Source organism: Tympanuchus pallidicinctus, unplaced genomic scaffold, assembly GCF_026119805.1.
Source record: "Tympanuchus pallidicinctus isolate F22 unplaced genomic scaffold, pur_lepc_1.0 scaffold1, whole genome shotgun sequence".
In the NCBI taxonomy this organism is placed as follows: Eukaryota; Metazoa; Chordata; class Aves; order Galliformes; family Phasianidae; genus Tympanuchus; species Tympanuchus pallidicinctus.
The window spans coordinates 76,087,556-76,100,906 of NW_026294618.1; the positions used below are offsets into that span (position 1 = coordinate 76,087,556).

A 13,351-nucleotide genomic window follows, 5' to 3' on the forward strand; every position below is an offset into this window, starting at 1 on the left:
ACAGGCTCGTTTTAAGGGAACATTACTTTATAAACATAACTTACATGAACTGCCCTTCTATGGATTAGTACTAACCTCTAAAATCTGGACATTGGAATCTACTGCATCTAACTGAAGTCACAAGTACTGCATTTGAAAATATATTACTGTGCCTCCTAACAGCATTCAAAGTCCTTCTCAAAGAACAAGGCAACACCTTGAGACCAACCACTGCCTCTGGCAAAGCCAGTACTGCAGGTCACTGCTGCAGCCAGCCAGCCTGACCACTCTGCCAGCCTCCATAGACAGTTTCAAGTGGGACAACCTATTTGCAGTCAGTTGGATTTGCTTCTGGCAAGTCATGGAATGGTTTGGGGAAGGAACCTTAAAGATCATTCAGTTCCAACCCATGCCATGTGCAGACAGCTTCCCCTTGACTAGGTTGCTTAAAGCTCCACGCAGAGTGGCCACTCACATCCCACCTGTTGGTCCTCTACAGCCATGAGCACCTCTGGGGATGGGGCATCCACAGCTTCTCAGAGCAACCAGTTCTAGTGCCTCACAACCCCAAGTAAAGAGTTTCTTCCTTATAGGTCCAAACCTACACTTTTTTTAAATTTTGATCTCTCACCACACTTCCTGATGAAAAATTCTCTCTCTGTCTTTCCTGTTAGGCCCTCTTTAATAATTAATCATCATTTAGCAATGAAAACAGAACAAATTTCTGTACTGCGTACAGATGCTCCTGAGAGCAAAGAGCTCCACCTTTCCATCAACAGCCTGGCTTAGTTCAATTGCAATCATTAACGACTGCATTTTACAAGTAACACATAATCTCAAACACTAAAATAGAGATGTTGGGCTGGTGAATAGTATCTTCTAAATGCCTTCAATGCCCAACTGCCTTGATAGGTGCCTTTGCAATACTGTGTTGCTGAACAAGAAAGGCAGAATGACCAGAGACATAATCAGGAGAAGAAATTTCAGGAGAGGAAGAACAAGACAGTCAGCTGACACATCTGAAAGAGCAGAAAAAGGAAGCAGCCAAGCAGAAAAATTATATTCCAGTCAAATACTTGATAAAGTAATGTGGGGATACGCTGTATAATGAACAAACTACCAGCAAAGCACACATAGGAGATTAACAGACTAGATGGAAGCAGGAGATAAAATAGATATGAAAAGTAGATTGTACCGACCCAAAATGCTTTTCATATACCTGGATATAATGAGATATAATGTGTGTTCTTATTAATCTGTGTGTTGTGGTTTTTATTTTTCTTTTCCTGTCAATAATCATTACTTGCTTTAGAAAACAGGTAAGACAAGAAGATAAAGAAAAAAGGATATGAAACACACAATTTGCTTTCAGAGCCCTAAACTGGTATTTTGAATATAACAACAGTCTAATTCACTGTTTTCTTGAAAATAAGTTACTGGCACTAGGGGAAGGCATTATTTTTCCCCCTCTTGATTCTACTAAAAGTTAGTAATGGAAAAAATATTGAAAGAGAACACACCAGATTCCTGCCAGCACATCCCTCCAGCCCGCTCAAGTCCCTCTGACAGAGGCACAACCTGAGTGTACCAGCCTCTCCTCCCCATCTGGAGCACCACCAAACCTGCTGAGGATACACTGCCTCGTCATCCAGATCATTACAGAAAGTACTGATTTTCTTAATCATTACTTCAAAAACCCCAAGACAGCCTACTGTAAAACATCCACCTGGCCGATCCTTTGATGGAGAACACTGATTCCAGCAGCGCACACAGAATTCAAAAAAAAGAGCATGATTGTAGTGAATAAGCCATAAATCATTTTCAAAAATAAGCACTGACATCTGATAAACAAACCTGTGTGGTAAGTACGTTGTGATAACTAACACAGAATTTTGCAGCAGTTGCAAGATAAATTTGATGAAAAGAGTGAATGTGCATCTTGCAATAGAAAGGGTGACAGGATTTAAGGCTGATTCTCAATTGCATGCCCTCAGTGAGACCTTTATACAGTACACAGCATGGGCACTTATCAGCCCATTGCCATCACAGACACAGCTTAAGCAATGCTCCAACACCTGGATCGTTCCCGTAACTTCAAATTTAAACACGCTGCAGCTACTTTTAAACGCACATAGAAGCATGAGAAAATGATACATACGGCACCAAGCATGCCCACATTTCCTCTGGTAAGCCAACAGTAATTCGACATTTTTTTCCTAGCCATCTGGCTCAGCCATATAGAACTAGAAAGATAAAGTCCAGAAGAGAATTATCAACAATATGCAGAGTGGTCTGATTATTAGAAAGTTTGATTAACATTATTCTACCAAGTTAAATCAGTAACTATTGGGAAATTGGAACAGATGAATACTTGCTCACAAGAATCCTGTGACTAGTTGAAGGCACAAGACATCTACTTTAAAGAAATACATTCAAGAATAACTGCATTCCTGGTCCTTCAAAAACAATGACAAGCTTTCCTCCTGTCTATCAGAAACCAAATTAGTGTAAAATGTCCTGCTGCATGTTCAGTTGTTAAACTGGAATCCAACCTTTCAGCTGCATCCCACACCCAAAGTGGCCTGTGTACACATCACCCAATTCACCACTCTCCTTTCACCATGGCTGCTTATGACTCAGAAACTCCATGAGCAATTCCTGAGGCCAGAAGTCCCAGACTCATGACAGGATTTTGAGTTAAGAGATTCCAGAAGGTGAGAGATTATATGCTCAAGTAGAATCATGTGCAGCCAAGTCAGAGTTCTGGGACATCAGTTCTGAATCATTTTTGAACCATTCAGGTTTCAAATGCAAAGTGTTATCTGCTTTCTGAAGAAAAAGCTCAAAACATGGTCAGTCACACGCAGCTGTGATTTCATAAACCGCTGCAGGTTCACTGCCGTGAGAGAGGCCTTGCTGCTGCCTCCCATCACTCCACCTGCATTGTGTTCAACTCCCCCATATTCCTGCAGCTCACCTTGCACTGACTGCAATGCCTGCAGGCAATACTTTACAAGCCAAGGTATTTTATTAAGCAGATTGGAAACTAACCTAGAAAAGTAAGTCGTTTTCTGTCAGGTTAAAGAGTTAACCAGGCCTGCTCTCAGCAAGCACAAAACCAGGCACAAGAAAGAAGGCAGGACAAAGTAACAAGAATAGAGAGAGGGAATTAGCCTTCTCCATTTTATGGCAGCAAGCCATTATGCCTCATACACGTGTGAAATGGTCTGTTCAGCTTGCAAGGAAAGCCAAAATAGTCTTTACCTTTAAGAAAAGACACTAACCAAGACAGTCAACTCGTAACTCCATGTTTCATGTAAAGACTCACTAGATCAGGGGGGCTGGCAGCAGACAACAAGCATTACTTTTCATTCAGCCACCCGTGGAAACTAAAGGGATTTCAAGAAGCGTTGCTTGGCAATCAGAAAACAGACAACACTGCACAACATCACTCTGGTCACATTTCCTATAGAAAAAGAATAAAGAGTGGGAAGAAGCCGAAGAACATAAGACAAAGGCTAAAGAATCACAGAATGGCTTGGATTGGAAGATCATCAAGTTCCAATCACCTGCCACAGGCAGGGCCAACAACCTCCAGATCAGGTTGCCCAAGGCCCCATCCAACCTGGTCTTGAACACCTCCAGAGACAGAACAACCACAACCTCTCTGGGCAGTCTGGTCCAGCATCTCACCGCTCCCTCTGTAAGGAACTTCCCCCGATATCTAATCTAAACCTTCCGTCCTTGAGCTTAAAACCATTCCCTCTTGTCCTATCACTGTCTACCCTTGTAAAAAGTTGATTCCCTTCCTATTTATAATCCCCTTTTAAATACTGAAATGCTGCAATGAAGCCTCCTCACAGCCTTCTCTTCTCCAGGTTGAACAAGCCCAGCTCCCTCAGCTAATGTTTTTTAGAGACAAACAACATCCACACGCAAGGATGGCAATTTCAGAATTTTCTGAATTAGCATTGACAGCTTCCATGACATTTTCTCCAGAAAAACAGGAAGCAACTCAGAATACTGGAAGAATAGAAAGAAAACACTTCCTGCGCTTCAGTAGTCAGGTTCAGCAAATTAGCACTTTGCCATGTTTTACTCCCACAGAAAGAGAATTTAGTCAATGATTTAGCGTCACTGAGATAGAGAATTTTTACCCTAATGTTTTAAGTAAAAACGCTACATTTAACTAAAAACCTAAATTTTAGTCTAAAAAGCCACCAGTATAACAGGGACAGTCGATATCAGAATTCTAGAAACAGGGTAACTTCACAGAACCATTAACATCAAAAAAGGCTGCTAATCCAACCACCAACCTATCCCCACCATGCCCACTGATCTTGTCCCTCAGTGCCACACACACACAGTTCTTGAACACCTCCAGGGTCAGTGACTGCACCACCTCCCCAGGCAGTCCGTCACAACGCATTAAACCACCCTTCTTGAAAAGTTTTTCCTAATATCCACCCTGAACCTCCCTCCATGGCTAACTTGAGCCCATTCCCTCCCATCCTGTTGATAGTTATATGGGAGAAGAAGCCAACTTCCACCTCACCACAACCTCCCTTTCAGGTCATTGCACAGAGCAATAAGGTCTCCCCCGAGCCTTTGCTTCTCCAGACTGAACAATTCCAGTTCCTTCAGCTGCTCCTCATTAGACTTATGCTCCAGATCCATCCCGACAGCCTGCCTTATAGGGGCTGTGTGGATGCTCCACAAGCTCTGTGGAGCTCAAGGGAAGCTGAGAAGCACAGATCCCCAGGAGAAGGTGAGAATAAGAGAGTTTCAGCCCTCTGTCCCAACAACCTCCAACAGCTAAAATCCTGTATCTGATGCAGACCACAGATCTGACTTCCCTTCTAAAGGGAAAAGCATAGGAAACCACACCATACTAGAGTGTCACAGCATGGCCAGCTCACCCAGATAACCGCTATTCTCTAACATGACAATGCTTATCCAAGCACAACGGTCCCTTCTTTAACACTGCTAAGCCAAGTTCCTAAAGTCAGCCCTCAAATTACACTCTTCCCCCCTCCTTCTGAGGCAGGTGCAGGTGAGGACTTCCCCAGCAAAGAGCATGCTCAGCCTACCCAGCTCCCAGAGGACAGCTGCCGAGGTGCTCCCCAGCAAGGACTTCCCAAACTCACTTTTCACAAAGAGTGGCACTGACAGAATGAGTGGCACGAGAGTCCACAATGCTGGCAAACAGTCCTGGGTTTTTGGGGACTCTCTCATATCAGTTAAAGCATTCTGTTCACCGCACAAGTGGTGGGTGAAACAATACCACCCCAGAAAATGCCTATCACCATCATTTCTCTAGAACTGTAGCTAACAGCCTACCAGGTAGAACACACAAAATTAAGCGAAGCCTGATTAAGTTCATTTGGCTGTGTTACGAGAGCAATCTCGAGGTAAATCAGTGCAATATGGCAAACTGATGCAGAGGGCGTGAGGAGCTGTCCCTGCCTGGGCAGGTCACAACCATGCCCCAATGCTCAGTAGCTGCCAGCCAGGGCCGGAGCAAGCACCTGCATGGATGGTACTCAACACATTTCACCACACATTTTGAGTAGGACTCAGCATTCCCTAAATTTCACATTATTTTACTGCACACAATCTAGAAAGGAGGTATTAGACTCAAAGGACAGACACCGTGCTTCTCTGTGCTAGTAGAAGCTTCAGCCCTGGAGTCACAGCTTATGAAGAAATCAGGCACTTTAGCCTAAGTCAGCAACTCAGCAGCGTGATGTGCGCCCCGTGCACCAAGCCAGGGCCGCAAAACGCTCAGCACCACGCCCGGGAAAGTTGGTGTGTCAAAGAGCGAGGGGACGGCGCAGGTCAGGGAGGAGCCGACCCTCGGGGGCTCGCTTCGCCGCCGGTTCTGCTCCCCTCATTGCTCCCAATAGGGAGCCAACTTCCCACCCCCTCCTAGGAAATCGCACCCGGAGAGAGGGGCGGAGAGGTGGGAAGAGAGAAGGAGGAAAAAAAAAAAGAAAAAGAAAAGCGAGGGAAGGGGAAAGGAGGGCCGGCCTCTCCCGAGACGCACTGAAAGCGGGAGGCGCGGAGCGGCCCGCACGGGCACAGGAGAGCCCTCGGCCGCCCCCTCAGCCTCCCGCCGCCGCCCCCACACGCTGCCCAGGCCTCACCGCCCGCCTCCCGCCGCGGCCGGGCCACGTGCGGCGCGGCCCGGGGGTCACTTACATAATTACATAAGGTCCGCGCCCCGCCGCGGCCTACCACCCGGAAAGCGCCCGGTACCTGCCGCCGGGGGGCGGGCAACGCCACCTCCGCTTCCAACCCGCGCCGCCGCCGCCCGCCCCCTGCCCGCCGCGGCCCGTTTTCCCCGTACGTGCCGATGAGGGCGGCGGCATCTCCCGCAGCGGTTAGAGCGGCCTCCACCTGCCCCGTTCGGCCCACCCGCCTGCGCCGCCCTCCTTGCCTGCGCAACCGCGCGCGCACCCCACTCGCCTCGGCTCCGCGCCCCTCCCCCGCGCACGGCACCCACCTCGCTCGCTCACCCGCCGCGCCGGAGGCGGGGCGGGACAGAGGGGGGAGCGGGGGGCGGAAATCTCGCGATGACTGTCTCCGCTGTCGCGGGAATTTTCAAATTCGCGGAACCGCGGCCCGGGCGGCGGCCGTCTGCGCACTACGTGTCCCGGCGTACCGTTGCGCGGCCACTTCCGCTCCCTGAGCCGGCTTCCTTCCGCCGCGGGGCACGCCGGGAAGCGTAGTTCCCCACCTCCATTTTGTCTCGGGCACTTGCCGCAACCGCAGCTTCCTGGCAGCAGGCAAGACGGGCGACCCCCGCCACGGCAACACGGCCTGCTGAGTGTGCGCGACAGTTCACCTTTAGCACTGATGGGGAGTCCGTCATGGAGGTCACACCGAGCCGGGATCTGAGGGCTGCCCCATCTGTGTGTGCCTCTCTGACCTCCCGACCAACTCGAGCATCCTCCTGCTGCCCACAGTCGGCCTCGGGAGCTGGGCCCTCCGGTTCTGCAAGCTGAGCATGGAGAGTGAACTCTGTGCTAAGAGCTTTGGCGCCTGTCCATGGGCTTGTGCCAGCACAGCTGTATCAGCAACAGCTGCAGTGTTAGCAATGTCGCTGAGAAGTGTAGGAGCAACTAAATTGCAGTGAAACTCGAGCTGGTACCGCGATGTGAGCTGTCTGCTACCCCAGCAGTTCTGCATTAAAGCCCACACTAGAGCAATCAGAATGAGGTTTACGCCCGGAACCATTGCCAGTAACAAAATGCTCGTAAGAGGACTGTAGTTTTGTAAATAAATGTGTTTCCAGGCAGTGCTTGAGTTTGTTTCTAGTTTATTGCGTTCATTGATTTTACTTGATTACAGAGGTCTGCATGGCAAGGAAGCAAAAAAGAAATAATTCTAGTGATTGGAGTTATTTAAAAATAGATTAATTCTAGACACTAGATACTTTTTTTTAGTCTAAATAAATACCCAAATGGCAGCACAAATGGACATTCCTTTCCAGATAGAAATCATGACTATCACACGCATTTACCACTGAAGTGAAGGCAGCTGGAGGTACTTAATTATATAAAGCTCTATCTTTACAACTGTGACAATGCTGCTTGTTTGTATTGGTTTTCCAAACTGATTTATGACCTTTTTCCCATCTACTTTGCGCCACAAGCTATGTGTCTCCACCACATTGGCAGAGATGCTTATTTACCCTTTCAGATTTCTCCTCTTGGAGGTAGAACATCAGCCACATGAGGAGAGGGAAGTATCTGCACTTATAAAATTCTAGTTCATGACCTTAGATGGTCTGGATGTTGTTTCAGTTAGGATAAGAAGATGATAGTAGATTAAAACATCTCTTGAGCAGCACTTTCTGTTCAACGAATGAATGAACTCCCATTTTCCTGTAGTGAGCAAGAATTAGATGACAGAAGATATGTTCAAACCCCTTCCCAATCATCAATTGCTTCCACAACCTCCACATTTTTCTTAAGGTAGTCAAGAGCAACGTGCTTTGTTCTTTTTTCATATGGATTTAAATATCTATCATCCTGCAGAAAGACAGTTTTTAATCAATCTGCATGTGCCTGTTCACTACGTGCTACTACTTTTATACCAGCTACCATTAGGGCTCAATTTCTTCTGTACTTAATAAAAAGAAATCCATTAGCCCTTCCAGATTCAACAGAGCCTAATGCAGTCACTAACACACTTAAATGGCAGCTACCTCATTTCTTTTATTCCAGTGTTTTGTTGCTGTCAGAATTTGAATGAAGCTCGTTGAACTCAAGGGAGTGCCTGTAGTCTGCTTTTTCATCTGTCAGTTTAAACTGATGGACTAATTAATCTGTTTTCAACTTTAAAAGCAAAAGGCTGGAATTCTGATCTTTGGCATTTTAACAGATTTTTCACTTTCATACTATTTTTGCTCCGACTCACATAGTATCCTCCCCAAAGAGATTTGTTACACAGCACGTTTGAGATCATTTCCATTACATTTTACAAATTGTCTGGAAAACACCAGAGCTATCAAGTGTCATTCTAGCAGTTTGATACCTATCTTTTTGCTTGTACTCCTAAAATACTCCTAAAACAATAAATGTGAAAATCAGAATATAAGTCAGTTCCTGCTTTAAATCATGCTTAAAGTTCCTGTTCAATATATATGCAATGGATTTTGAAGAAAATCAGCTAAACTTTGAGATAAATATTTAAACAGAAGAAAACATGTTCAGAAAGGTTGACTGAAGCAAAAAACAAACCAACAACCAGGTAATCAGCACTGAATAATCTTACCTGAGATTCCAATATACTCGTTCCCCATCACAGCAAGGAATCCTTAGGAGTCTCTTTAAGGACAGACTTTTATTTGACTTAAATTCAGCAGAAAAAAACTCTCTGTATGAAACACTTCCACTGAACACTCTCAAAGATGTCTTTGCAACCACCCCCAGGCATATGATTAGAGTAAGGCTCAAGACACCCACCAATTTCTTCACTTCCTCTTTTCCAGGAGAGGAAGCACTTGCTGATTTCCAAAACTGTTCTGGTAACTGCCTCTTCACCCTCCATCTGTCTGGGTTTTAAAGGGGTAAGGTATTTAGCTGCAGATTGCCCTTTAATTTTATTGAGAAAACATACAGTAAAAAACAAAGATGGTCAACATAAATGAAGGTTACTCTGTTAGTCACAGAGAGGGGGGAAAGTAAGTATTAAAGAAAAAGGGCAAGTCTAATGCTATCTCTTGGAGTGTAGGTATCGTATCATGGTCAAAATATTCTTATGTTAAAGTAGGCATCATCAGATATTAATAAACAAATCTGCAGTGCTACCAGGAAGTAGCAGGATCATCAAAGGAGTATCAGATACATTCAGTTTCTCACAGCATCCTATACAATGAGCAGCATACGTTATCCCCGAATTACAGCTGCTTCTCTTAAGGTTAAGACTCCCATTCCTCATGTTGTCATGCAAATGCCAATCACGTTTCAGTGGTTGCTGTTGCTATTTTTAATATACTAGTTTGTAACATGGGTTGTGGATGAGGACCTCACTATGCTAGCATGCAAGTAGCGTGGAAGAATTGAGGATCATCAAGTCCCAATCCTGGCTTCTCACAGGATCACCCATAGAACAGTCTGGCTCCTGACACTGTGTGTAAGCTGGTGTGTGGCCAGATCAAAAGCACAACAAACCAGCAGGACGGCGTTTGCCCAGCACAAGAGCCTGATCCTTGTCAAGTGTTTTTGTGGGCAGCGAGAAAAGGGAGAATTTTGCAGGTGTGTTGGTTTTGCAGGTGTGTGCAAACTACTCCTTGCAAACATTGCAGGGCATCACGAAGTCTGTATGGCGATATATGGGAGTGTCCCAAAGTGGTTGTATCATGGGCTGATGGGTGATGGCAAGACTGGCTGTTTGTTCTGTGTGAGAGGCTTCAAACGAGACAGGTGGAGCTGGGATGAACTACAAAAGATCTTGAAAATGAGGAGCAGCAGCTCTTATTTAATCTCTGGGGAGAAATGCAAAGAAAGGGCTGGCAACACAAAAAGAGTGTCCTTCACAGAAGTGTGATCATGTGCAGAACAAATCTGCATTTGTTGGAAAGGCACTTTTGTACTCGTAGTAAGCATGGTTTAAAGCAGTAACACAGATTCCTGTCAAAAATTTTTGCAAGAACAAACATTGCAAGGCTTATACATGGTGTGAATAAGGACACAGGAGAGTTTTGGAGTTAAAATATCCCAGCTGTAGAATTGCAGCAGAAGACTGTTGACTTGCAGCACTGTGATGAAGTGATCTGTTGTAGCCACGCTTGGGCTGGGACTTGTAGTGATGCTCACGTGGAGACCAGCATCAGGGAGGTCATGTTGAAAGAAGGCCTTAAATTCCAGCAGCAGTAAAGTTAGCTGAGCATGGGGCAGAGGCTGGGCAAGAGAGCAGGAGCTGTAGGAGGACTATGGGCCCTTCTGGCCTTCTCTGAAACTTGAGGATAAGGGATGTGCATGGTGGTGGAAAGAAAATGTGGGAAGAGTTGTTATTGAGGCAGGGGGGAGTGGAGGCATTTGTAAGCAATGAAGAGGATTAGCAGATGCATTCACTGAAATGCTGAGGAGCCAGTGGAGGGTGAGAGATTAGAGAGAAAATGAGAGAGAGGCAATTCAGGAGCTGAGAGAGGGTGGAACCAGGAGCAAGCAGGGGTGGTAGGGACAAAAACATCTGAGAGGGCTAAAAGTCAGTGGCACAGAAAAGTCAGAAGCACAGAATTGCAGGGCATAAGTAGGAGTGGGTGTGAAACAGAGGTGGGAAGCAGGGGTCCAATGTTGAAACACTGGAAGAAAGCAGCAGGATCCTGTGCAAATGAAGAGGGACGGAAGGGAGGGGAGGAAGCAGCAGCTGAGGCTCTTGCAAATTGAAATTGTTTGGCCAAGCTGGAAAAGTTGGGCTGCTTGGTCTGTGAGGTTGCATGCAGTTTAAATTGTTCAAAACCTATTGGACAAGCTGTATTTCAAAGGTAATCTTCTTTAGCTAGCTCAGTGATTGACAAATCTAATTGCCAGGGCTGTACAGGGAATGAGCAGGTCACCTCTGCAGCAGCACCACAGCACCTGAACAGGGCCCACAGACCTTTGAGCCTCGCGCTGAGACTGAGAGAGCTGGGAAGGAGCGCGAAGGTGGATGTGAGCTGCAAATGTGTGCTCAGTTGTATTTTTTTCAAGCCACTGAGCAAAGCAGACAGTAACATTCCCTGCAAGCTCTTAGTTGAGGCTTGCAGCCTGAAATTTTCAGTAACCTTTACCAAAATTAAGCAAATCCTCACATACAGAAGGCTTTGTTTAAAAGTACAGTTCAGACTGTACTTAAAGGTGAATAAAAAAAAAAAAAAAGCTTTGGAAATGTAGTCATTATTTCCAAACACAGGATTATCTGTAAACACAGAAAGCTCAGAGCTGTTATCAAGGCATGTAATTACAAAGAGACAAGTTCATAAACAAGAATTAAATATAATTTAATTCCACCCTTCAGTAATGACATAGGAGGAAACTGTTTCTTCCTGTATGTACCTAATATACCCTCTGTCTTTAAAGCTAGATGTTAAAACACCTCAGTGGTACTTCGGTTACATAGCAGACGGGAGTTTGATTGGTTGAGGAGTATCATTGTGAACTGAGAATGTAATTGTTTCAACTGAGAGTTTCTTGATTTCTTCTCTTTCAGAGATCATAAGATAATCTAATCATAGGCTCATTAAGGTTGGAAAAGACCTCTCAGATCATCTAGTCCAATCACCAGTGTATTCCCACCATGCCCACTAACCATACCCCCTCAGTGCCACATCAGTTCCTGAACATCTCCATGGATGGTGAGTCCACCATCTCCTTGGGCCTCCCATTCCAGTGTCTCACCACTCTTTCTGAGAATAAATTCTAATTCCCAACCCAGACCTCCTCTAGTGCAACTTCAAGCCATTACATTTCATCCTATCAATAGGATGAGTCCTAAGATTCATCTTCATTTAACTTTTTGGATTTGGAATGTGAGACTCTACTAATTACTTCTGTAAATTTTATAGATATTCTCAACCTTTCATTCTACTTTATCTTTCATCGGGAATAAATAGTTTATATTTTTCCTTGAAAATGATACTAACTTAATTGTAGGGCATTACTACCATTGCACATTAAAAACATTAATTAGTGCTTCTGAACATCAAACCTAAAGTGATTAGAAACTTAATGGAGCAAAAGTAGTGTCTCAGCATCTCTTCTGTTCTCCACCGGAGTGGCAGTAATTTAATATAGCGAGAGGCACTCCGGAATTTCTGAGGGAAAGAGGAAATTAAATGGTGACTGGAACTGCAGCTACTAACACATTGTGCAGCTGCTAGAAAAGAGTGTGAAAGAAGTGCCTGCGTTTCAGTTCAAGTAGAAAAGCGGATCTTTTGAGATCCAGAAGACTGAGCAGCACGCCATGCAGCGGTCGCATTTTGGTGTCCTCTGTGTAAAACATTGCCTCCAGACAGCCAGAGGTATTCCCAGCTGCTTCTGGCTGGGTCAGCATTTCCTCTGGATTTGTGCTGCACCCAACTTGGCATGGAGACAGGTGACTCCAGCATACTGCTCGGGGCTCACCCCACTTCCCCACATTTGAGAGAGATTACTGTCTCTAGATTATGGTTTTATCTACCTTTTGCCATGTGACAGATGAGGATCTTGGTTGGGTGCCCATCAGCCCGTTTTCCTCCAGCTGTACTGACTGATCCGTAAGTCTGACTGCCCACCCTGTTGGCCCTGGGCCTTATATGACCCCAGCTCCAAGAAATGGCAGGGGTCACCTGGGCTCCCCAGTCACTGAAGCACTGAGGTGGCATGTCAGGAAGCTTTGTGGATCCCTCACCACCCAGGGGAGACAGCAGGAATTTCTCATTGGAGCCCCTGGCTCTCTCCTCTGGCATTAGAGGGAACCCAGGCAAAGCACAGGGAAAGGCATATTGCTTGCAGGCAGCCACCAAGTGCTGGGAGGAATCATGCTGGGAGGGATCTCGCTGTTCATCATGGTTGGGTAGCTGCTGTTCTTGCACCCTGCTTAACATGCAGCTAGTTGGACCCATACACCTCCCTGAAGCAAGAATCTCTCATGTGCTGTGCTTGTTGGGCTGCTCTGAGACCTTCCAATTACCTGTACTGATCATAAAAGAAAGGCAAGGTCGCTCCCCAGACTCAGGAGTTTCTAATTATATATCCCAGTACTTACAGAGAAGTTCATGACCTGTGTTCGTTTACGCTTTCTTTTATGTCTGCTTCCAGGTTCTTGCAGGTAAAGATAGGAGGTTGCTGAAACATGTCTGAAGGGATTGGCAGATCAAAACAAAGGACGGGAAAGCTGTGCC

The 13,351-nt window shown here is 45.7% G+C and overlaps 1 protein-coding gene across 6 annotated transcripts in view; it reads right to left on the reverse strand.

The window, feature by feature from the left end:
* AHCTF1 (AT-hook containing transcription factor 1) overlaps positions 1 to 8,783 on the reverse strand; it is a 55,745-nt gene extending 46,962 nt beyond the window's left edge. For 3 of the 6 annotated variants that reach the window (XM_052673143.1, XM_052673108.1, XM_052673148.1), the window contains exon 1: positions 6,485 to 6,607. The gene's annotated coding sequence lies outside the window, so the exon portion shown is untranslated. Of the gene's footprint in view, positions 1 to 6,180; positions 6,290 to 6,332; positions 6,455 to 6,484; positions 6,608 to 8,760 lie in introns of those variants that run through there. The other 3 variants (XM_052673134.1, XM_052673115.1, XM_052673124.1) reach the window with 3 other exon arrangements.
* Positions 8,784 to 13,351: the final 4,568 nt, after the last annotated feature.